The following is a 27620-nucleotide window of genomic DNA, read 5'->3' as shown; positions in this document are numbered from 1 at the left end:
AATACTATTTACCTTATGCTAAACCAAGCTCACAGCTCCATTATCTGCTGTAATTGCCACACGGGGATGGATGGGCATCCCAACCAGGAGAGGGGAAGGTCCCTTACTCAGACGAGAGGCCCCAAGTGGACAGACAGGCATCCTGGCTGAGAAAGAAAAAGTCGCCGTACCCAAACAAGACTCTCCAGATGGAGGGACGGACATTCCAGAAGAAGGAAAGGATGATTCTTTTCCCGGACGGGAAGCCCCAGGAAGATGGACTGATGTCCCAGATGGATATATTTGGAGTACCTTCTCTGATTGGGATTAAAGGGGAACAGCAGGGGAAGGAGCTGGTCCCCTGAGGGCTATTTATTCCCACATTCCTCTTGCCTTCACACTGCACATTATCACGATTCAGTATATCACTCGTCACTATAAATTTACTAGGTGGCAAGATGCATAAGGGAAAGTCCAGATTTTCAGGCAATGAGTCCTGATAAAGTAACTGAAGAATATCAGGGATAACCCCTGACTTAACAGACTGCCCATCTAAATAATAGATAGATAGATAGATAGATAGATAGATAGATAGATAGATAGATAGATAGATAGATATATAGATAGATAGATAGATAGATAGATAGATAGATAGATAGATAGATAGATAGATACAGTACTTTATTAATCCAAGGGGAAATTCACATACTCCAGCAGCAGCATACTGAATAAAAAAAACAATATTAAATTAAAGAATGATACAAATGCAGGTATAACAAACAATAACTTTGCATAATGTTAATGTTTACCCCCCTGGGTGGAATTGAAGAGTCGAATAGTGTGGAGGAGGAACGATCTCCTCAGTCTGTCAGTGGAGCAGACAGTGACATGCAGTCTGTCACTGAAGCTGCTCCTGTGTCTGGAGATGATACTGCTTAGTGGGATTCTCCATGATTGACAGGAGGCCTGCCAGTGCCCGTCGCTCTGCCACAGATGTCAAACTGTCCAGCTCCGTGCCTACAATAGAGCCCTGCCTTCCTCACCAGTTTGTCCAGGTGTGAGCCGTCCCTCTTCTTTATGCTGCCTCCCCAGCACACCACTGCATAGAAGAGGGCACTCGCCACAACCGTCTGATAGAACATCTGCAGCATCTTATTACAGATGTTGAAGGACGCCAGCCTTCTAAGGAAGTATAGTCGGTTCTGTCCTTTCTTACACAGAGCATCAGTATTGTCAGTCCAGTTCAATTTATCATCTAGCTGCACTCCCAGGTATTTATAGGTCTGCACCCTCTGCATACAGTCACCTCTGATGATCACGGGGGTCCATGAGGGCCTGGTCCTCCTAAAATCCACCACAATCTCCTTGGTTTTGCTGGTGTTCAGTTGTAGGTGGTTTGAGTCGCACCATTTAACAAAGTCCTGATTAGGTTCCTATACTTCTCCTCCTGCCCACTACTGATGCAGCCCACAATAGCAGTGTTGTCAGCGAACTTTTGCACGTGGCAGGACTTCCGAGTTGTATTGGAAGTCCGATGTATATAGGCTAAACAGGACCGGAAAAAACATAGTCCCCTGTGGTGCTCCTGTGTTGCTGACCACAATGTCAGACGTGCAGTTCCTGAGACGCACATACTGAGGTCTGTCTGTAACATAGTCCACGATCCATGCCACCAGGTATGAATCTACTCTACTTCCCATCATCTGTCAGCTTGTCCATAAGAGCAGAAGTTGGATGGGTTTGAAGGCACTAGAGAAGTCCAGAAACATAATTCTTACTGCATCCACTGCCTCTGTCCAAGTGGAAGAGGGATCAGTGTGGCATGTAGATGATGGCATCCTCCGCTCCCACCTTCTCCTGGTATGCGAACTGCAGAGGGTCGAGGGCATGGCGGGACCTGTGGGCCTTAGGTGATGAAGCAGCAGCCGCTCCATGGTCTTCATCACATGTGATGTCAGAGCGACAGGCCTGAAGTCATTCAGCTCACTAGGACGTGATACGTTTGGGACTGGGGTGATGCAAGATGTTTTCCAAAGCCTCGGGACTCTCCCCTGTTCCAGGCTCAAACACAGTCCCTCCAAAACAAACATCCTCACAATATATTTAGAACATCATATACAAAACTCCAAGTGCCCACCCAAGTGCCAGATCCCAGTTGATATAATATACTGTATAACAGCGCGGTCAAACCTCCACAGGGAAAGAAGAATTAAGAACTGGTGTTAAATGTGAACAGCAAGACCAAGGGAGCAGACAAAAACAGACAGTACTGTCATTTATTTGTTTCCACTGTGTGGGATTCATATACTGTATGTTCATTTGTGAAAGTGTAAGATAAAGCAGGCATTAAACAATTGGAGGATGGGCTTTACGCATGGACATATCAGCTACACAAGTGTCCTGGTTTGGGCACTTTGAAAATCTGCTCACGCTTTAATTTTCTATCAGTGTGTCACATTCACCTCGTATCCATAATGGTCCTGTTGCTGTAATAAAGTTTGCCTTTCACTTCTGTTTTTCAGTAATATTTGTCATAACTGAAGAGCTTTACAAGTCTCACTTTATGAAAATTACTATAGCCAGACGTGCTCAAGGAAATAAAAAATTAATTACAAAGGTAATATATTTATTTAGGTTATGTTAATTGCCAAATGTAAAGTGTCACTGTGTGTGAATATGCAGTGTGTGTGTGTGTGTGTGTGTGTGTGTCTGAGAGTGGTCCTTGTGATTGACTAGAGTCCTGTCCAGCTGTGTTTTTAGCCTTTTACCCAATCTCAGTGAGATAACCTTTGCTCCCCACAACCCTGAAACAGACTGAGAAGGTTGTAGAACCCGCCTATTGAACCCAGTCCACTGAAGGCACTCCAGTCCAGTGCCTGCACTGCCCTTGAACATGCCTGAATGTTACAGAACGTGAATATTTCCTAACTTGTTTAAACTTGTCAATTAATCTGCCCTGTATGTACATGAGGATAGCATGCAAACTCACCACAGACAACACCCGGATGTGAAATTCAGATACACAATGCTGGACTTATGAGGGAGCAGCGCTAACCATTGCACCATCATCCAGGTACTTCAACTGAATGAATGTTTACGTTGATGAGTTTAATACTACATACAAATTAAAACATTCAGTATATTTACTAAAAGGATATAAAATATTTCACCTGGAAAGTGACCATTAAACCAGTGATGATGATTAAAGGAGATAAAATGGCCACAATGAGGAGGCTTCTGTTTAAAATGTGGTTGTGTGATGAGTTTAGTTTGACTGTCTGGTGGTAGGTAGGACATACAGTATACTTCTGTCCAGTCATACAATAAGGCACAAAGGCAGGAAACACTCCTAGGCATCAATTAACAAACAATGTGCAGCCCTCAGTAATTTAATCCTTTATTTTCTATAAAATATTATCTTAAAAATACCATTGATTTGCCCAAAATGTTGCTTTGTTAGTGGAATTATATGTTAAATATGTTTAAAGAGACATTATTTTATTTTACACCATTGTAAATATTAGTGTAACTGTTTACATCTTTTTTAAACAACTGGAGTAAAGACCAGTAAAAGGGCTCACTAAGGGTCATACGGTTAGTCACAGCCAGAAAACAAAACTGGCAGCCCCTTGGTTTAACCTTCATCCCCTTGGGTGCCAGACCACTCTGCATTAGTCCTTGGCACAGTTTCCACTTTATTGAAACAGTAAGACCCATCCTCATTCGGCACAGAAACAAATATAAACAAACATCTGCCATGAAGCCAGTTTCTTCTGCCCATTTGGCACTGAGCGGCAATTAAACAATCAATTAGAACAAACTAATTAAACCCTCCACTGTACACAGTATGCGTGCAGCTAATTATTCCCAGTCGGGCCAGCAACACTAGTGCTCCAAGCACACTTTATCCTCCTTTTGTTTCTTTGCCACACTGTATAAATATTGGAATAGGGGTGGCATCTAGATGTTGACTTCCATCCAACAAACTGACACTGCACCAAGTGATTAAATTAAACTAATGCAAAACACTCATATCAGAGGTTATTAAAGGTTGAATATTACACAAACTAATCCTTCAATAGCTGCACAAGGTCTACAGCACTGTTTAACTCTGGATACAACCATTGAAACTAATCCTTAGCTAAAGTACTGGCATACTGGTGCCACTCTGTAATCTCATGTCCTTTAAATGTTGATATGGCCTTGTAGTTTCAAGGACCTGAAATGGCATGTCATGTACATAACATAGCATTTGGAAAATCATTCAACCCAATTCAAGGTCACAAGGAGATGGAGTCTATCCTGGTAGTGCTTGGCATCCTTTGCTTAAAATGTATGTGGCCTTTGTCACATACTTCTGATGGCAACAAAACAATATCCAGTCCTGTTTGTGAAAACAGTTCCGTATTTGACATTAATATCAATCTGTCCTATGAAAGGCCATTGTCACTGTGTTCATGTTTTGACTCTGAAAGTTTTATAGCAATATACGTTCATAATTAGATTGGGTGAATTCCGGAACACTATATTAGGCTTTGTCTGTGGACATTGGAGTCAAATATCTCAGCAAACATGTGTATAATATTCCACAACACTCACCCCTTCTGGGCCTGGACCTGTATATTCTGATGCTCCACCAGATGTGTGTGATCAGTTGGATCCATGACAAGAGTAGACACGGAGCTCCATAATTCATTGTGCAGACAAACTCTCTAGGCTGCTTTGCCTGCAGTTGCTTGTTGGCAAGCTTATTGTTATTGTTCAATGTTATTTGCGTTTCTGATTAAACAGAGATCACCTGGCTGGTGCCATAATTATCTTTCCTGTGATTGTCCCAAGATTATACCGATAACTATATATATATATATATATATATATATATATATAATATATATATATATATATATATATATATATATTGTCACACACCTGCGCATGGAGGCAGCTAGAAGGACCAAAAAGAAGGTAATTCCACGCCAGGCCAGGGGCTGGCAGGGGTGCAGTAAACCTTTCTCTTTCATTTCTGCAGACCAGACATGGAAAATTCTGCCTGATTCCAACAATGTCACTTCCAGTTGCGCCGATGATGTCACTTCCGGTTCCAGCCCCCAGATGATGCCACTTCCGCCAACCTGTTTTAAAAGCCAGTCATCCTACATTTGTACTCAGTTCTGTTGTTGGACTCAACCTGTACACTTCTGTGTTACTTAATCTTTGTATTTGCAGCCTTTTTCAAGTATACGGGTGGCTGCCCCAAACCTCCTTTTGGTTTTATGGTCTATTCACTTCATGATATATACAGTATATATATACAGTATATAAATATATATTATACATATATATACTGGTCGTCCCCCGCAGCTCTGCCCGTGTAGTAGTGAAACAGGACAAACTTTTAAAATCAATGAACAAACAGGTATAGCTAGCTAAGCAGAGGCAGGGTACGCTCCAACACATCACAAAAGGCAGAATGATTCGAACAGAAGCTGGCGCATCAGTGAGGAGGGCCCTGCCCAGGTCCCCATTCCTGACGTCACGCTTCCCCCTGCCCTTGGCCTGCAGCCCCTGTCTCGGATTAGTGTGAATATATTGCTCCTGCAAGCGAACTATAATACTTAGCGTGATGAGAGAAGATGCAAAATCAACCACATTGTTCAAGCAAATTATAGAAAAAAAACCCAATCTAAATCCGTTAAGTAGTTCTCTCATAAAAAGCAGACAGACAGACAGACATTGAATTTTATATATATATATATATATATATATATATATATATATATATATATATCTGCGGTGGGTTGGCACCCTGCCTAGGATTGTTTCCTGCCTTGTGCCCTTTGTTGGCTGGGATTGGCTCCAGCAGACCCCCGTGACCCTGTGTTCGGATTCAGCGGGTTGGAAAATGGATGGATGGATGGATATATATATATATATATATATATATATATATATATACTGTATTAGGGTGGGCCTGAGGCTAAGGATCTGTGCTAGTTTATGCAAGGTTGCCAGTTCAAGTCCCATTACTTTCACAAGGGATCCTTGAGCAGGGCCCTTAACCTGAAAATTGCGTAATGGCTGACCTTGCACTCTGACCTCCAAAGGTCATGCTAATAGAAAATTTCCCCTCAGATTAATATAGTGTATCAAATCAAAAAAATATATGTTCAATACAATCTGAGACGAGCTTGACAACAGTCCCGAAGAAAAGTTGGGATGCCAACTGGGCTGCTCCATTTAATGTACAGAACAAAAATAGATTAAAGTAAAAGAAAGAAGTGCTCAACGCCACAACAACTGAAATGCAGGCAATCGCCTTGAAAACAGCTTGGAAATGACTCTCTTTAAAGGCTTTGAGGAGCTCCATATTGGTCATTGCTCTGGTCCAGAAAGTGATGCCACCTTCCGGAGACTTCCGCTTTTCATACTGTTCAGGCCAGATGGGGTGGGACTTCTCTGTCTTAATTCTTAATTGCCCTCATTTGCCATCTTCTTTGCACTGTGAGGGAAACAAAAAGAGACATGGCTGTTAGTGACAGTGCCCTCTCTCATTCTGGTGGGGTATTGCATACCTCAGATCATGTGCATGTGTGACAATATGTGCTATCATACCTGCTTATTCCACTGGGAGCCTGTTCTTGCAGTGCTAGGCACATATATGGTCCATCTCTGAATGGGGTGCCAGTCCGTAGCACCACACACTCACTAACACACCCACAAACACTGACTGGCTTGTTTAAAATTCCCTAGTCCCAAATTCTCACTTAGAGGATCTGTCCGACTTATTTTTTTTAATATGGCAGGATCTAATCAATAAAATTTTAGAATCAGCTTCCATTTTGAGGAAAAGGATACTCTTTCTTTCTTGCTGCTTTTAAAGAGCAACTTTGTTTGTTGGCTCTCCTCTCTGTTTCTTAGGTGGGGGTAAACTTTTGCTTTGTAAAGTATGATTGTATTGAATATTATCTGCTTCTAATTAAAATTAGTTTAAAAAAATCCCACATCTTTGGGATTTGGCTGAAATCAGACAGGAGCTGCACAGATATGGGGGATTTACCCTAGAACCTGGAGCTGTGAGGTAGCAGCACTAACCACTGTGCCACCATGCTGCACCTTGCTGACAACAATAGGAGTAATCCTTGAAACACAAAGTCCTATTGTATGTCAAGTGGAATCAAAAATGTTTGACACCCTAACCCCCCCCCCCCCCCATATCTTTTTAATGAAAACAGTAACTATAAGGATAACCGAGGGTTTAGGGTGGGTTGTAAAGCACTTTGTCTCCAGTGCAGTCAGCCTTTGTCACTTTACAAATGAAATCACTTCAGAAATTTTGTGAATTAATACCATAATGAAGCTGAAAGTGCCCATTAGGTCGGTCTAATATTGCACAGTAGAGATATGATAGATGTCCAGTAGCTATAAGCCCTTATTTGCACAGAGTCACCTCTATGGCTGCCATTATTAGGAGGACATGTGAAGCCGACGATCGCAGGATACAAACACATAGGATTCTAGCTGACTGGTTTCCTGGGAGCAAAAGGAAAAAATCTGAACTGTTCCTGTCGACATGGTAAAAAAGAACGCTGTACACACTTGAAAATGACGGATCTTTAATGGCACATCACTGGGTTGTGTGGATCCTTGCTTAAACTACCACTTGATAAAGAATGTTTTAATATGAAATTTGTTCTTTGGGCTTTAAAAAGATTCCTAAAACAGAAATCTGTAAAGTATAGTAGGCAAACCTAAAATTAGCCTGTGAAGGCAGCGGGAATCTTTTTTAAAATCAGAAACCCTCTGGTATTTTATAAATCTGTTATTGTGCTATTCTTGACTGTTTATGGAACCTGTTCCAGATTTAAATACAAGGTCCTTTCTGATAACTTCATGAGAATGATTCTTTTGGAACCCAAAAATGGTTTAATTATGCCATCATGGTTCTGAAGAACCACTTGGGAGCCTTCATTTTTTTAGATGTGAAATTTTAACGATACAACTTTTTATTTTGTATCATGCATGAACCATAAATGGGACGCAATTTACTTCATCATGGTGGATATGAGGAGTGTAATAAGCAACATTTGATTTGTGTATTTTTAAAATATATTAATAAATATTGATTTACAACAAACCAGAACATCATTAACTAATTTTTCGATCTGATTTACCACGCTGGTTGTTAGTTTCTGTACTGAACTGGCATCCCGTCTGGGGATGAGTCCCGCCTTGATCTGGAATGGCTCCATCTCCCCTGACTCTGAACTGGATTAGATTAAAAGGGTTCAATAATATATTTATGGATGTATTATGTCTTTTAACTATACTTCCCAGGTCTTTCTGATAATCTGCATTTTTTTTATTTTTAATGCACTTTTGAATTGTTTTTTCCCTGATATTCATTGCACTCAGCTGTTTGTCGGACTGAATGGTGGCGCCGCTGTTAGTGCCTCACAAGTCTGTGTGGCGTCTACATGTGTGAATTTGAGCGTGTGATGGCCCAGTCAGTCTGCACTATTGATTCAATGCTACTGATCCTTCTGCTGCCCCATTTGACTGGTACAGTACATACATTGATGTAAAGATCTGATATTTCTGCTTCAAATCCAACTGTGTATTCACTTAAATTGACTTATTGTTTATTGCCGTTGCACCCTGTCGCTGCGCCGTATTATAATTCAATTTTGATTTTTGGCACTAATGGGACTGACGTCATCTGCTTGTCTTCGTTCCCCACACAACTCATTCCTACCGAGCTCTCGGAACGCAAACGTAAACCAGCACAATGCACACAGTGCAGCAGCGTCCCTCTTAGCCGGTCGACTGATCAGGCGTCTGGATGTTAGGGTGGGTGCTTTTCACAGCAGGCTCGTTCCGTCTGAAACCCGTTATATTTAAAAAAAAATGTATATATATGTTAACACAGGACACGATGTGGTAAAATGACAAGAAATCCAGTTACATTCCTTCACACCCCAAAGACGCGCCTGCGCAGGTAATTTGGTGTTTTAATGGGCTGTCTCAAGTACAGTCGCGACGGGCCCGAAGCCCCCAAATGAATCTGCAAGTTAGAAGAAGGCACGGGCGGAGTTTAGTGATTAGGATGGGGGAACAGAAGAATCACAAATAATGTTGCACTTACATATTTATGTTATATCCCAGTGAGATATCGCATTTCGTAATTTTAAGTTACAATGTAAAGTAAAAAAGGGTTTCTCATCCAGCGAGTCACTGCCAGGTCTTTTTTTTAAGGGGGGGGGGGGGGGGGGGGGGGCGTTTTCAACTGCTAAGCATATCAGGCATTTCCCCCACGAGTGCGAAACACCGAAATTATGGGAAACGTATACAAGTACCGTTAACAATACTGAAATGTTTTTTTTTAGATTGTGGGCTTATGGCAAAATAGACATCATATTTAACAAGTTAGAAAATGTATGCATAGCATACTATTCAGGTGTTCTGCGATTGGGCCAACTATTTTGAAAGAAATGCATTTTAGGCAGACTGGCGATGCTAAATTGGCCCCTAATGTGTGTGTGTGTGTGTATTTGAGTGACGTACTGGCGGCCTGGCCCAGCCATGTGCTTCTTGGGTTAGGCTCAAGCTTCACTGCGGCTCTGTTTCGGATACTTGGGTTTCGAAAACAATTGGATTGATGATATGACCGAACATTTTTAATTTACCTCATCGCAGATAATATTTTCGTGTATTACATTTTTGTCCTGGTGGTGGTGTGTGTGAGGTGTGACAGTGGTTGTTTGCTCAGGCCGCCGCCCCTCAGCGCATTCTGACAAAAGCTGAGTCGTTTCATGTGCTCGGACTGACTGCTGATGAGCGGCTGACAGATAAAAAAGTAAAATATTAAAAACAAAAAAAAAGTATAAGTGACACGCCTTAAGCTAAATATGAAACAGTACATGACATGAATCGGGTAGGCAACGCACAGGAGAAAGGTGATTGCGAGGTAGACTCTCAATACTACTCTACTGGGTTGTGTGGTTTTATATTAGAGCCATCTATTGATAAATAACCATTTTATTCTGTGTAGAGTGCTTTACATATGAAGTTGGTTATTTGAGCTTTCTTAAGGTTTCTAATACGTGGAAAAATAATACATCTTTAATGTATAGTCGGGTAACAGATTAAGAAAATGTGAACTTTGCCGGAGATTCTGTGTAGCAAAGACATCTTTTAAAGTCCTTTCAAATTCAGGTATCGTTCTGCTACTGTATAATCTATTCATGATCTAATAAATAAAGGATCTTTCTGTAACCCTTCATGAGAATGGTAAGCCAAAAAATGGTTCCCCATGGCATCACTTTGAAGAGCCTCTCTGGCACCTTTATTTTTAAGAGTGGAGGGAGAATTTAAATATTTTATTGTTGATTATTACCTTATTTAGATTAGCTGCGGCCAAAAAAGTATTTCTGTGGAAAAAAAAAACTACTCTTTGTTGGAGATTTATTTTAGTAATACGGTGCAATCCGTTGGTTGGGGGTGGGGAGTGTGGAATTGGCAGTCCCCAACACCGCCCATGGAATAAGTGTGCCTAGATTTAGTAATCTTTTTTTGTAAGGGTCTTAATGCCGCTATATAAAGCAAAGATTTTATTTGATGGTTGAATTAGCTGTCTGCAAAGTCACTGCTCCTTATAATGCTTAGCTGTGTGCCCGGACTAAATATAACGGACCCACCGATCGCCACTTAACGCAAATCAATTTAAAAATAATCTTTAAAAAAAAGCGTTGAATTATATTGTTTGAAACCCATTTTGTACTCTGTCAGTTATTGCATAAATAAAGGTCTGATTACAACAGGATAAATAACTCAATTCCGTCTCTGGGCAGGAGCCAGGAATTCATTTTTATGGGTCAAGTATGCTAGAATGTCCATTTTTGACAGGAACCCTCTGATCCACTGAATGCATTAAGAAGCTTTACTTGATTCCCGGCAATCTGTTCTTATTTATTCATTACCGTTTCTCTATACGGCAGAATCTGTGTTAGGGGAAGACGGGAATGCTTGAGAAATCAATTTCAAACCGACGTGTTTGCGTGCAAAAGATCTAACCAGAGAAAGAAAGAAAGAAAGAAAGAAAGAAAGAAAGAAAGAAAGAAAGAAAGAAAGATGTTCAAGACCGCTTACTGTATTTCAGGTACGAGGGGTTGAACGAAGCTCACTTATTAAAAATGATATGGAAAGAATGAAAAAGCAGCAGCAAGGATTGCGTCCTGGAGAAATAGAAAAAAAAAAAGAAAAAAGAGAGAGAGAGTCGCCAAGGAAGAAGAAAAGAGATTTGAGTGAGCGCCCGTTTTTCTATTGAAGGTGACGCAGCGCGGCACTATTCCGTAATTACAAAGTACAAATGAAGTATTGGACAGGATGTAGCTAATGAAAAACAATCACATTTAACACGGCTCTTAGGTGCGAGGCTGCTCAATAAGTGAGCAGCAGGCTTGCTCCATCTAGCTTACAGCAAACAGGAGGTAGCGGTTTGTGAGGAGCTGGGTTTTAATGTGATTGGACTATAACAGACAATCTATTTACGGCGTGCTCTAGGGAGCTTATAAACAAATGTTGAGTAATTTCAGCCAGCAGTAATTACCCTTGCAGCTGACAAGGAGAGTGTGATACTTTCTCCTTCACCTCCAGCCCAGTCCAGAAGGCATCCATTCATAGCGCTACTTCTGATCTGTTAGCATTTTTGTGGCTGCGGGCCAATAGTGCGCTATGATTCCCCCCCCCCCCCCCCCCCCCCCGCCCCGATCATGTGTTTAAAGTGCTGTTTCAGAGCAGGCTTAAAAGCGTGTTTAGCCTTTAGATAAATCTGTTAATCTCTCGGTCTTTCTGTTTTGTCTTCCAAACCAAAAAATTGGCTTCAAACACACACACAGGCACAAAATATTAATTGAAAACCACGAAACATTCAGAATTCTTGTATTCTGTTTGCAGCAGCACGGCGATTCTAAAATAAGAAAAAGTGTACGGTCTCCTATAAAGCTGTTAATTTAATTTAGTAACGTGGCTATTGTATGCCAATAATTAATACATGAAGAATACTGAAGCTATTGCCAAAAGGCAGCTGTTGGATTACCTTCATCAAGGACACGGTTTTTACATTTAAACATCATTTCTTTTTTATCATTCTGGCTATATTTCTTTTTTGACAATTAAATATTCTACAGCACCTACTACACGTTTTGCTTTTTTTTTTGTGTGTGTGTTCTATAATATAGTACATTTAACAGGAAAAAAAAAACGCAGCATTTACTTAGCCTTGATGTACAGTACAGCTACTAAAACGAATTATCCCTTCATCCTATAGGCTTCTTTTTATTTTGTTTTATTTGGTAAAAATAAAATGTCAAAGTGTCTAAATGATATTTTCTGTCATCGATTCCCCCGTTCGGGGTTGGCTCTTGCCTTGTCCCATGGCTAACACTGAACTGGATTAAGAAAAAGAAAACCATACACCGTACATCCTTAGACATACAGGCTTGGCACCTACCTGCCTTGCACCCGATGCTATAGCCCTGCAATTAAGCTGACTTGAAAACAGACGGCTGAAGTCCAATAAAATAAAATAAAAAACAGAATAGAATTTGTAGGGCGGCACGGTGGCGCAGTGGGTAGCGCTGCTGCCTCGCAGTTGGGAGATCTGGGGCCCTGGGTTCGCTTCCCGGGTCCTCCCAGCGTGGAGTTTGCATGTTCTCCCCGTGTCTGCGTGGGTTTCCTCCGGGCGCTCCGGTTTCCTCCCACAGTCCAAAGACATGCAGGTTAGGTGGATTGGCGATTCTAAATTGGCCCTAGTGTGTGCTTGGTGTGTGGGTGTGTTTGTGTGTGTGTCCTGCGGTGGGTTGGCACCCTGCCCGGGATTGGTTCCTGCCTTGTGCCCTGTGTTGGCTGGGATTGGCTCCAGCAGACCTCCGTGACCCTGTGTTCGGATTCAGCGGGTTGGAAAATGGATGGATGGATGGATAGAATTTGTAAATGAAAAAAACAAAACTTCAGATGTTAGATGTGGCAGATATGAGAATGTACAGATGGATGTGTGTGAGTTATAAGATATACAGAACAATAAATGAGACTATCAGAGGTACAACAAAAGTGGGAGAGATATCTAAGAAAGTACAGGGAAGTAGGCTGAAGTGGTATGGACATGTGATGAGGAGAGACAAGGAATATGTGGGCAAAAGAGTGATAGGAATGGAAATACAGGGGAAGAGAAAGTGAGGGAGATGAAAAGAGGAGATGGATTGATGAAGTAAAGGAAGATCTGAAGGGAAACATTTTATGAAGCACATCAACTCCCACATAGACATCGAAAAAGATGAAGAGGAAGAAGAAGTGGTGAGTTGCAACTGGAATGCTTCTGGATTATTCATCAGCAGGCTGTGAAAATGCATCAGCAAATTGATCTTCTGCTTGTTGAAGCATCTCAGATATAAAAATTATGATACAGATTCTCTTTGTGATAACGTTTTCACTCGCATTTCCATAACTTTTCATTTTTTTGTTTTAGTATCTCTCAGTGCTTGCTTTTTGTTGCTATCACGTGTAGTGCATTGTTTGCTCAAGACTAAGATGTTCCTGGGCTGGATTCCTGACCAATGAATGAGTCGGGGAGGCGGGTCTTCAGTTCAAATGCTTGTTTCATTTTTGTTCACAACAGCATTTTCTGAAAGTGGTTTATTTAACAACATTTTGGCATCATAATACATGTGTTTTGGGGGCATTGTGACCATACAACTTGATGACTTGACATATGGATTATGCGACTTGACTAACCTGAGATTTCTTTCATGGAGTTTTTGATATTATTTTCTGGTGTTTGGTTGTCAAAGACATCTATTCTATCAGAAAGTTTGTTGTCTCTATTATGTATGAAAGTTGTGATTAAATTATTTTTTTCAGTCATTACTAGAAATTAATGGGGGTAAATAATACCGTATCGGTCTTGAATTCTGAAAAATCAATCATAAAATCAGACCCCGACACTCAAAAATACGACACTTACATTTTTTTTACATCTTCTTGTTTCCTCCAATCATGCACCAGTTTCTCAGACACATCGAATTTTCATTTGCCACTTTAACGAATTTCAATTTAAAACCAGCTTCATATTTTCTTCTGATTGAATGCTCCATCGTAGATAAGGGATGCTCTTACGATAAAGGTGTATGAGGGTGCGAGATATAAAAAACACAAAACAGACAAACATCGCTTTGGAATAGTTTGGGTATTACCGTGTGGTCATGTAGGCACAATACATAGAAAAAAAAGGCAGTGTGCTCCGTGGTTACTCTCTCAGTTGGGCGTTAGCATTTCATAATCTCTTGGACCAATAGTGTGAGTTTTCTGCATTCGACTTATACGACCAACATTATAAAATGCTGTCAATTATACGGTAAAATCAAGCCTTGACTTATATGCGGGAGAACTTAAACGCGAGTATATACGGTATATAAAAGAAAAACATTTTCTGGTTGAGCATAACTTGAAGGAAAAATGTCTATTTTTTTAAATTGGTATCTGCTTCTGGTACTTCTTCTATTTTGGCTGTGCCCTCTCTGCAATGAAATGCAAACCTGTTTAGCATTTGCTCTCACTATGAGGAAACAAGGAAAGAACACAAGAAAAACGTATTTAAATGACAGATAAACAGGCTGAACTCCCTGAAGGCCCGTGCTTTTATCACCTTGTAGAGTGTGCTACACGTCTGATGAAACATCCCGTATGGACAAGTTATTATCTGGACACAGGAGACTTCCTTCACTACGTTTGGGCAGAGGGACAGTACCAACAGCCTACCAGCCTAAAATGTGATTATATGGATTCTGTAAATGGACTGATTGTTGGACAGCTATGCCCCTTGACAGCTCTCATATTGCTGGTGACATCAGACCATGCCCTTTCCAAGTTAGAAATGATGCTTCAATTTTATTTCCATTTATGCCCAATTTGTAGCATTCCTGAGGATTACACTTATGGTGTTTTTGATTCTAACTTTTCTTTGACTTTTTTCCTCATTTTTCTTTGTTCTTGGCCTGAGTAACCACAGTATTTGATTACTGGGTCTTTTTCTTTTTTGTAGATTTATAGCTGCTCATTCATTGCCTCCAGTTAAAACCAAATTTTTAATTCATGGCTCAACCAGTTATTCCTGTTAGTGAACAGCATAGGTCTTCAATATGAGAAGCTCCCCATGACTGAACCTCACTCAGGTTGGATCGGGACTCTTTGTGAACAGTGGCCGTAAACTTCTGGGCCACATTTTTTGATTTTGTGAAGGATACCGACTTTTATATTTTTTAATCTACTCTCTATACATACAGAGTGGTGTTTATTTTTAAGATTGAGTTATCAGCTTTATTATTTGCATGGGGCAAACTAGCAATGAGCCTAAATCCTGACTCTGCACCGAGATTAAAAAACAAACATCAGTCATTGGAGAAGAAGGAAAACCCTGTTGCATAAGTGACAAATCGGGATTTTATCAGTGGGGGTATCTTTTCCATCGCAGTCTCACTCCTTTTGAGATCTGCTGCAGTTTCCACCCGCTGATTATCGCCCTCAGCAATGAAGTACTTTCTTCATGAAATCTGGTAATGCAACAAGTGTAATCTGCATTCAATTTATGCTCCCCTCAAGATTCACTCTGACTGGTACCCAGGAATGCAAATAAACATCTTAGAAAGTTTAACCAATGGAGAACTATGACTGTGAGGAAGTCTTTTTCTCACTTGAGTCTTGGTACACTTACATCTAATGTCAAACTTAAAAATTTTCTGCCACTTCACATGACCAGTTATTCTGTAAATGGGGTTTATGAAGAACACTCAAGGCATTTTGTTTTCATTTTTTTAAGTGGAAGAGTCAAAGATTCTATTCCCCTTAACCACGTTCATACTTATTCCCAATCAGGTGCAATTCTTTCTATAACCGAAACTAAGAGAGTATACATAATATGTAGCAAGATTCCAAAAAGTAAGGTATTAGAAATTGTATTTGAAAGCTTCTACAAGCAGGAAGCATATGTATGGTTCACAAGATCTCACAACAAGAGTGAGTACAGTACATGCACCTATAGCAATCCTGGCAGCAATGGTGTTTCGCGTCACAGTAAACCAGCATCAAAATATTCGACAAATACAACAAAAAAGTTAAGTAAAGTACTATATGGTCATGGATGGGATCATCTGAATCCAGTGAGATTGCTAGTTAGGAACCACAAGTGCAGGCTTAGAAAGAGACAAGAGAGGTGGTTATTGGTCCACTTACTTTTCAGTTCCAGAAGTGACATCCAGCCAATTTCAACCAATCTCTCCACCCTTGGTCACATTACTTTTAGAAATCATCAAGAGGATTGTCACAGTAATTGCTTTCTGTCAATCGTGACGCAGAAGAAAAACTGTTATTGAGTTTAACGGTAAAGTTAGTGGAGTCTTTGCTCACTTTACTAAACTTTATGTACATCGATTCACCAAATGGGATATTTTGAATCTGGAAGCCCAAACCTTGTCAGTTCGTTTTATTTTTTATCTTAACAATTTTTAATGAATAAAATAGTAACTGCATTTTGTGACACATCCCTGCAAGTGCCACTCGGCACGGTGTCAAGTTTCTCTTTCAGCAACAGCTTTAATGTTGATACTCTAATGTGAGGTTCTTCTACAGCTAAGGTAAGGTTAACCGGTCTTGTGCTTGAATTGGTTTAATGGTTGCTTACCTGTAAGGTCTAGAGCATTTTTCACTTGTTTTGGTCAATTTTTGTAACCTAGTCTTTCAATGCTTCAATCAGAAGAGTCCCATAACAGATGTTTACTTGATTACGTTGACCTAATCTGTAAATCGTTTTACACAGATATGTCTGGAAAATAAACATTTGCTAATATAAATGTACTCTTTAATGAAGTTCTGATTTTTAGATACCCTTGCAGTAACTGTTGTCTCACATTTCAGTCATTAAGCACTGTAATTTCTTTACCATAATGATCTTCCTGTCTATTGAGCTTTCCAAACAGACCCTCAGATTTTGAGCGCTCCCAGCTCCACACCAGTTCACAGTTGTACCCATTTTTTGTTTAATGTTAATTTACTAATCTTTGGGAACAACCCTCTCCACTTCCCTGATTAGTGTTCTTCAGTAAGTTCGACCAAGACTCTTTCTGAATGTTTTTGCTCTCAGGTGTAGTTATTTTTAAGAGCTCTTCTCACCAACTGAAGGTCTTCCTGGGGACAGATGTCACTGAAGTCACAACAAACACCTTAGCTGCATACAGGTGAAATCTAGTCAACTAATCTTGTGACATCATAATATCTGAATTTAGCAGTGCCATAAAAAAGTAGGCAAATTCATATGTGAAAATTCCAGTTCAGGGCTGTAGGGGGTCTTAACCTATAGCAGCAGCATCAGATTCAAGGCAGGAGCCAGCCCTGGTGTCACAAGGGGCAGAAATTCAGTGGCAGGAAGTCTGCTGCTTTGTAGTATGATACTCTCAAAGGTGCAGCAGAACTCAGAAGCCCACATGTTCACTTGGACCGGATGGGATTCCGATAGTTCAAGTGGAAGAGCTGTCTCTTACTGACTGGGATATGCCAGGTTCATAGCCATCCTTTACATGGGAGGTTGTGAAATGGGAAAGTAGATAGATAGATAGATAGATAGATAGATAGATAGATAGATAGATAGATAGATAGATAGATAGATAGATAGATAGATAGATAGATAGATAGATAGATAGATAGATAGATATTGTGGTCCAGTAAGGAATGATACAAGATCCAAAATAAATGTTGGGGTGCCAACTGGGTTGCCCTGTTCAATTATAGTGGCAGTTGAAACAGAAATCATGATTAATGGCACAAAACTAAACAAAAACACTCTGCTAATCGGTCAGGTCTGGGGTGGACCTTTATCCTGTACTGAGTTTACATCCAAATAAGAAGCCTTTTCCCAAGAGCAACTCAATTTAGAGTCCTTTGACTAGAAGGAGAAGGGTCAGTTCCTTTCATTTGGTGTCTTCTCAGAGCTGTGGGAACAGAGAGAGACAAAAACATTAGTGATAGCACCCTCTCTCATTCTGGGGTGGTATTGCTTACCTCAGATAAACCCAGAAGGTGACCCTCTGATGCTCATATGTGATAGATAGATAGATAGATAGATAGATAGATAGATAGATAGATAGATAGATAGATAGATAGATAGATAGATAGATAGATCTTTATTTATCCCAAGGGGGAAATTTGGCAATTTGGTTTGGGGCTCAAAGATATCTAAGTAGTGACACATGGACAAGGTGCTTCTCCAGTAGAGGGTACAGTAAACGGTACATTTATGCACACCTCTGCATTTAGTCGCACCAGAACTTCCTCATCCATTCTAAACTTTAGGAGTTATGGATTTGGAATAAAACAAAGAAATGAATTTCTGGAAAAAGCTTAAGCAGACATAACAAATATGTAAAATATATAAAGTCCACACAGATAGCGACTGAGCCAAACTCGGAAGCTGGGAAGCAGCAGTGCTAATTACTGTGACAATTTGGCACTACATATTGTGACGGGTGGACACAGCCATTATCTGGCCCGGATGCCAGCAGGATGGACGAAACTGAGGAACGAGCATCTACAAGGCACTACCTTCTCTGGGACGCTAGGGGGCAGCCATACTGGGCGGTTATGGCATCACACATTCCAGTAGTGCACACTAAAAGTTGGAGTTTGGCACAGCCTTGTTGGGTTTCGTGTGAACCACCAGGGGGAGCTGCAGAGCCCTACATTGGGCTTTCACCACACCTAGGAGTGATTTCAGGTCTGATTAACAAGCTACCTGGGACACTCCCAGGATCATCTTAAAAGAAGCCTCCTTGCTTTACTCATAGAGCCACAGTTGGGAAGAAGACGGATGAAGCGTGCCCATGGAGGAGTGGAGGCAGAAAGGAGAGACAGAAAAGGAATTGAGTTGCTGCATTGTACTGTGATGCTGTGTGGAGTGAGCCAAAAGCACTTCCCCACTTGTAAATAAACGTGTGCTATGCTAGAACTCGTGTCACTGCCTGTCTGTGTCGTGATTGGGGCGGCAGGAGTGCTGCTAGTTCCCACAATATTAAATCAGTCATTTCATAACAGGTGTGTCTTGGCTTATGACAATTCCACTGGCACATGAACAAGCACATAACACCCTGAAATAATTCTTTTTGATTAGTCTTGCCACAGGAATAGTGAGCAATAGCTCTGCACAGTATGGACTTTGTCCCTGTTGTGATTTCTTGCTGAAGCAAAATGTAAAAATGGTTGTAGACTGCCAAAAAAGCACACAAAGGCCAGACTTTTACTATTTTCAACCATACCACATATCCTTCAAAACAGGTAATTCAACTAATCCTAAGCATGGTCGGCCTTTCTAGTGCTTTGATGGGTGACCAACCAGGATAAGCTTGGGTTACTGCTGGAAAATTTGTTGGTGAGGCTAGCAGGGGGCATCTAGCCTGAGGTCTGAATGTAGATCCTAGTGCTCCAGTGCAGTGATGAGATGACTTTCTGCGGTCATAAAAGATCCTAGGGCATCCTTCGTAATGAGTAGGGTATATCCCAATATCCTGGCTAAACTGCCCACCATAGCCCAGTTATTTTGGCCCCCTAATTACAACCCTATCTCTAATTGGCTAACTGTCTCTCACCCCTAACAGCAATGTGTGGTGAGTGTACTGGCACAAAATGACTGACGTTACATCATCCAGGTGGACGCTGAACATTGGTGGTGGTTGAAGTTGCTCCGCACTCTGCATGCAAAGTGCTAGAAGTGAGGAAAAGTGCCAATAAATGTAAAGACTTATTATTATAATTATTTTTAAGTCTAAGCTCACTAGATTGCCAATACCCCAGGCACCCAAGCCCCAACTGAAAAGACAGCCCTGCCTGGACCCAAAATAGGGAAATGGCATTAGAATTTCAAAAATTCCTTAAAACACAGTAACTTAAACAATGGGTAGCCTCCATTGGGTCACATCTCTCCATTGATTTTAATGAGAATGGGTCGTGTATGGCAGTAATTCTCCCCCGCTATGAATGTCAGTGGTGGGGATTCCGCACGGCCCCTACGAAGGGGAATCTCTCGACATGATTGTCATGGACTGGATCTCGAAGACACTAAGAAGAGAAAGATTGGGTCGAAAGAAAAAAAGTTTAAGAAGCCCTGCCTTAAAACATTATTAAAAAAAGCTGGAGGATCCCTGTCAAATTCCAGACCCAAAACAACGTAATACAAGTTTTTTTATAATTCAATAATTTATTTAAAGTATTCAAAATAAAGAAGAAGAAAACATAAGGCAGAGAAGAATGAGACAAAAAAAAAGCAAAAACCTACAGCAAACAAATCCATTATGACAAAACAAAGGTAGTACTTTACCAAGAGCAGGGGTCAAAGATACAAGAAGTGTAAAGATCCAAACAAGAAGCACAAAACCAGCAAAATGCACTGCTGAAGTTTCACTACAAACTAAAGCTTCTCCTTTTATATAACTGGGCCAGTTCCCAGCTGCATCATCAGGTGGCCCCACCTCCTTAGCCTCCACTTCAAGGAAACAGGCAAGTTAACTAAAACTAAAACATCCAACATAACATAAAACGGCAAAGGAATTAACACACTATTAATAAAAACATAATATGATAAAACTATAACAAAAAAGACAAATAATTAACAAAATATACAAAATGATATTCCAAATACAGTAATCCCTCCTCCATCGTGGGGGTTGCGTTCCAGAGCCACCCGCGAAATAAGAAAATCCGCGAAGTAGAAACCATATGTTTATATGGTTATTTTTATATTGTCATGCTTGGGTCACAGATTTGCGCAGAAACACAGGAGGTTGTAGAGAGACAGGAACGTTATTCAAACACTGCAAACAAACATTTGTCTCTTTTTCAAAAGTTTAAACTGTGCTCCATGACAAGACAGAGATGACAGTTCCGTCTCACAATTAAAAGAATGCAAACATATGTTCCTCTTCAAAGGAGTGCGCGTCAGGAGCAGAGAATGTCAGAGAGATAGAGAAAAGCAAACAAATCAATAGGGCTGTTTGGCTTTTAAGTATGCGAAGCACCGTGACACAAAGCTGTTGAAGGCGGCAGCTCACACCCCCTCCGTCAGGAGCAGAGAGAGAGAGAGAGAGACAGAGAAAAACAAACAGTCAAAAATCAATACGTGCCCTTCTAGCTTTTAAGTATGCAAAGCACCGTGCAGCATGTCGCTTCAGGAAGCAGCTGCACAAAAGGTAGCAACGTGAAGATAATCTTTCAGCATTTTTAGACGAGCGTCCGTATCGTCTAGGTTTGCGAACAGCCCCCCTGCTCAATCCCCCTACGTCAGGATCAGAAAAAGTCAGCACAAGAGAGGGAGAAAAGTAAGTTGGGTAGCTTCTCAGCCATCTGCCAATAGCGTCCCTTGTATGAAATCAACTGGGCAAACCAACTGAGGAAGCATGTACCAGAAATTAAAAGACCCATTGTCCGCAGAAATCCGCGAACCAGCAAAAAATCCGCGATATGTATTTAAATATGCTTACATATAAAATCCGCGATGGAGTGAAGCCGCGAAAGGCGAAGCGCGATATAGCGAGGGATTACTGTACAGCAGAAATGTTAATTAGACAAAAACATACTTAGGCTAGGAGTAAGACTTTGGCTAGAACAAAGCAGTCACCATTTTCAATCATTCTATGCTTTCATTCACATGTGTTGCCAATTGTTACTGGTAGCACATTCAGCCAGTGCTCTGTCAACACACTTACATATAAGCTGCATGTAACACAACAAAAAAAACACATAAAAGGTTGATAACAAAATAAAACTGAAGCCTAAAATAAGAACCAGGAATCGAACTCCAAGGAACAAAATGAGTTAAAAACCAAAAGTAACACACGTGACGACAATTAACAAGGTTTATTATTCTTTTTTCTTTAGGGGTTTTGGTATCCATAGATCAGATAAGGAAATGAGTATAAAACCATATTTTTATCCTATGACATTCATAATCATGGGTCACAACCTCAGAGGCCTCGCACCTAGAAATGCAGAAAGTGCAGCCAACAATAGGAATCAAAATGGTAGTGTTTGAAGACCCAAAATGGAGAACAAGACAAAGCAAAGCAAAACAAAAATAAGCAACACAGAAACGAATCATGACAGCAACTGCATTTTGGGGTTGGTGATAATCTTAGTGATCCCTTCCCAAAACACTACATTTCTGCCAGTTGTAGGTTTTTGGGGCTTCTTATATGATCAGGGGTCTTCATTTCAAAGTTTGTAGATGTAAATGTGTATTACGATGGAATAGCTCATGGGGGGCCCATAAAGTTGTAAACCTACACCATCTGTCCCCCTTGCCTTTGAACCAAGGGTGCCACTTCTGCCTCTTCTTCTCTCTCCCTACCTTTTTGCTTGTAGCGAAGTAATACTTATGCTCACAGCCACAGCATGAGACACTGGCACTCAAGTTTTATAGTGCATGCCAACCACTGAGCTTCACAGAACTTTCTCTTTTCCATTTCACACCTCGCTGTACACAGCAAATGTGGTTACATCTGGTTTTTCAGGCGTGCAGGACACCGCCTCTTCTATAGATGTATGTTCACCCTATTGGCAAGTGCTGCTATCAGTTGGTTTTGCTGCATCCTTCATTTGCATATGTAAGTTAACATAATACTAATAAATATCTAGAAATAAAAAAAATACTAACAAATAAAAAATTGTTGGTTAATTTTCTTTTTTCTATAATGTCACCAAATTTCAGTGAAATTTGTCAAAGTATTTTGAGATTTTGGGATAAGTAGCTTTTCTACCATGGTGGCGTAGTGGGTAGCACTGCTGCCTCGCAGTTAGGAGACCCGGGTTCGCTTCCCAGGTCCTCCCTGCGTGGAGTTTGCATGTTCTCCTCGTGTCTGCATGGGTTTCCTCTGGGTACCCCGGTTTCCTTCCACAGTCCAAAGACATGCAGGTTAGGTGCATTGGCGATTCTAAATTCTCCGTAGTGCCTGCTGGGTGTGTGGGTGTGTTTGTGTGCGTGCCCTGCGGTGGGCTGGCGCCCTGCCCGGGGTTTGTTTCCTGCCTTGCGCCCTGTGTTGGCTGGGATTGGCTCCAGCAGACCCCTGTGACCCTGTAGTTAGGATATAGTGGGTTGGATAATGGATGGATGGATAGTTTTTCTAGTGCAGGGGGGATTTGTACCCCTAAATATACTGAAATGTCCTTTCTTAGCAGATGTCATAAGAAGACCACTGAGAGACAGCATTTTGCTAGTAATCATAAACCAAACGTGTCAGCAGTTCCCAAGGAATCAGAGGCACACAGTTGATAAAAAATAAAAATACAAAGTTTTATTGAGGAACAGTCCCATAGACAAGTTTAGTGAAAATGAACAAAATAATCAAAAGGTACTCCAAAATACAGGTAAAGACAGTTTAAAAAAAACAAAAAACAAGCATGGATAAAGCGCACTAAAACAAACAAATTTAGAGGCCAGGATTAACTAAAAAAAATTCAAATAGCCAAACTACTACTTAAAGAAAACAAAAAGGCTTCAGATCAGCCACTAACTGACACCTACTGGTATAATAATAATAATAATAATAATTCAGAAACTCAGATTTTATAAACGGCTTCCAAAGCCAAAACCACCACACTGTTCTACTCTCCATCCACTTTCCTACAACCTCAAATGGACTCAAGTGCTGGCTTTTATATGAGAACAGCCTCCACCCAATCAACCTTTGGGCAGGAAAGTTCCATTCTAGGAGGGGTTTTTACAAGTCATATGGCCATAATACATCTTTTGCAATACACAACACATTTTTTCCCTGAAGATTCCCACTACAATAATCCTTAAAATTTACTTGAATGTAACCAATGCTTTGCTATAATACTACTAAGCAGGATGTATTAAAAACAGTCAATTATCACCCTCCCTACTTCTGATTGGCCTTGCCCATGCAGGCATGTCCTCATACACAGCTTTTAACTGACGTGACCACATGACGTGTTTCCACACCAGGAAGAGTAATTAACAGAGAAGCTTGTAGCAGGTAAGAAATCCTTGCTTTTCTAATTTAAAAGGCAGTGAAGAAAGTAAATTTCAATGTAAACAAAAAGGTTTTCAAAGACAATTCCTAATCTTTGCAAGTTATTTGTAGTGTTTTCTAAATATTTTCATTTTAGGAAGCTGGCGCGCTATCACCCTAAGGTGATTATTTAACTCCTGTAGGCGTCTTCCTTTCCAATAGCAGGATGGTGACAAACTTTGTTACATCACATGAAATGCTTACTATCCTAGATATACAATCCTGCCAAGTTTCAGCTTTTTAACTAAACAGGAAATAGAGATTTTGTTGAGATTTATTGAGTGAGTGAGTGAGTGAGTGAGTGAGTGAGTGAGTGAGTGAGTGAGTGAGTGAGTGAGTGAGTGAGTGAGTGAGTGAGTGAGTGAGCCAGTCGGTCGGTCAGTCAGTCAGTCAGTCAGTCAGTCAGTCAGTCAGTCAGTCAGTCAGTCAACTTTGTATTATATAGATATGGATTATGGAAATTAATTCCTTTTTGTATAGATGCATCTTTAGTGTTACTGTTAAATAAGGGTTCTAACCCTGACTATTGAAATTTATTTTTTCTTTGTTCATTTTTCATTATAGTTCACTGTTCTGTAATATTTTTGATATTATTATTCTGTTCATGTATTATTTGTCTACTTATGTATTTTCTATTAATTGTATTTTATTTAGCAATTATTTCGTTTTTATGCATGATATTATGTTCTCCGATGTTCCTTGTCATGTATCTTGTGGATGGAGCCCCAAGGGGCGGGACCACTCACTCATCACAGCTAAGAGACCCCCACCAGTCCTTTAAAGGCAGGCTGGGAATTGAAGTCCAGTGTAGTTCATTTGAATGTGTTCTGGTGGATTTTGGTAGTTTTAGTGAGTACTACTTTCCTCTTTGTATTTTTGTTACTGTTTCTGGGATTATTCTTCTGGATTTGGAACCTACTTGCCTTGGGTTGTCTTTTAGACAAATTATTTTTTTGATTATTTTTTGTTCTTTTGAACCCTTTGTTGTATTTTTCATGTTCATTCAATAATTCTCCTTGAAAAAGACTGCTTATGACTCTATACAAGCCAGGGGCTGACAGTGATCCTTTCCCTTGTGGGGCATTTTGAGTGTGTTTTGGAACATTGCTGAATTAATATTTGAATTTAGAGAGTGAAGCACATTTTTGCATGGTGTAGGCTGAAGCCAGATACTCAAGCTGAAGCTTGGGTGTGTTTGTGCACCCCCTTTTGGCAGGCTGATGGGATTCTGGCCTGCTTCCATGGATGTTTTTGAAGGGTTCATACCACCTTGGAAACTTGTTAGATTAAATCATAACATTTATGAAATATGTAAGTTTAAAATATAAGGTAAATTCAAAACTAATTAATGGCTGATATATGCTAAAAGGGTAGGCACTGAGAACAGCAATGTCCACCACAAAAAAAGCATGAATGATTAGGAAATACATATTGTCATTCCAGTGCTAACAAAGAGCACTGTCAGGGAGCAATACGCCCTTAATGTGTGCTAGGTGTCCAGGAACAGCTAGAATGAGGGGCACCTGGGAAAAGGAAGAAAAAAGGTAATATGGAGTGAAAACATGCAATGTTCACTAACTATACTACTGTAATACAGGGACACCGGGAGCCACTACAAAGAGTTTTAGCCAGGTGTCCAAGGAGGAGATAGAAGTTTTTCCCCCTGACCCTACAAGTGTTTTTGAGGCTTGTCATAGGGCCGGTTTAAACTTTATACTCAGAACGCTTACGTGCACACATCATGGCTGCCACATGTTCCCAGTGTTGTTTTGACGCATCCTCTGAGCATGTTGTCAGAAATTAATGCAGCGCATGCGTGAGTTGCAATACCAGTAAAATATGGGTGGTGTGTGTGTTGAAGATTTGGTACGCAACGTCAGCATCATTGTTTATAATCAACATGTGACAGCAGGCTTGCAGTTCCAATGCGATCAACGTGCATGCTTCAATGTTTGATAAATGGTTTGATGCGGTGAAGCAACATATCAAACTTAAATGCTGACATGCGAATGTATTCACAGTGCTTTTCTTCATCCATTTCTCACATAGGCAATACAAGCATCGATTCTGCCCCATCGATACATTTAAAGGTCTCACATATCATTCTTTGTGTCATTGTACCGTCTTTTTTTTTTTTTTCTGCCTCGCAACAACATCAGAATGCATAGAATTTTTATTTTTAACATCTTTTTCCTTCAACTCACAACACACAGCTAAACTGGACATTTTTTTCTCACCCTGACGATTTCTCGCACTGCCACCTGGTGGAATCCTCCAGATTTACATGCACAAGCACAGTATAGTCAGCACACTATTGCATAGCAGCAGTGTCCTCAAGCACACACGTTACATAGCATTAAGTATATCCCCAGCCTAAAAGTGAACTCAGAAAAGGATTTGAAAGTCACCTCCAAAATAAAAGCTACATTATTGTAGAGAAGAATGAACAAGATGGGGGACTGATCTCAGCTGCAGAGAGTCTAAGGACAAACTGAAAAGAATAGTCAGATTGAAGAAAGGGCAATAGTAATAACATCAAGAAAAAGAGTCAAATAAACTAATTTAAAAAGCACAAGTCCTGAAATCCGATGGAGGAAAGGGACAAATGCTTGACTGGAGAGAAGAAGACAGGTTTGACTTTGAGCTTAGTGTGAACAAAGCTTCAGGGAGCAATATTCTTTGTTTTCTACCCCAAAAAATCTTTAATACCCCCAACAAACTTTACTATGTTCCAACGAGTTTTAGTTTTGTGAAACTGTATGCAAATCAAAACTTACTTATTTGATGAGCGGACTCAGTCGAAATCGCTTTTGCCTTGAGCTCGGGAATTTTGACAAAATCAACGAAATGTATTAAAGTCAATGGGGAAGGATAACATTTTGAGTGTATTATAATGGTGTAATTGTCTTTTATGTGTTCGTCATGGCTAAGGAAGCATCTTCCAACTATGCTGGATCAAATATTGTGGCCAGAAATGTGACCCGAGCTGTGAGGAAGCAGTACTAACCACTGCAAAACAGTGCATCCTTGAGGTAAAATTAATATAATTAAATGTCAGAACAGTAATATTTATTGCAGATAGGAAGCATGATTCACTTTGATTTGATAGCAGGTACTCACTTACCCCTCGCAAACTGAAATGTACAGTTTGTTTTTCTTTCCCGGACATGTTTGCTCATTCACTGCCACTGACACCAAATAAGTGCAGCACTAAACCACAAGGATTCTTCACCCCTTCCTGTTTGCATCAGCTGCACAGCACTCAAAGGGGTAGGCTCACATATTACATACAGGTCACATAAAAGTCCATACAAAAAGACATTACATCTATGACACAAATACACCAACACATTTACAATCTCCTTCTTCTTGCATGTTTTGTGTTTAAATGTATACGCAGGTTTCCCGCTAGGATTGCCATTATATATGTCCATATGCTACAGCTCTTTGATGTAACACTGGCCTTGCAAAGCATCATGGGGATCTGGGAAAAAAAGACTGTCTAAGCACATTTCCAGTAAA

This window comes from Erpetoichthys calabaricus, chromosome 8 (assembly GCF_900747795.2).
Source record: "Erpetoichthys calabaricus chromosome 8, fErpCal1.3, whole genome shotgun sequence".
Taxonomy (NCBI): Eukaryota; Metazoa; Chordata; class Cladistia; order Polypteriformes; family Polypteridae; genus Erpetoichthys; species Erpetoichthys calabaricus.
This window is presented reverse-complemented; position numbering follows the sequence as displayed.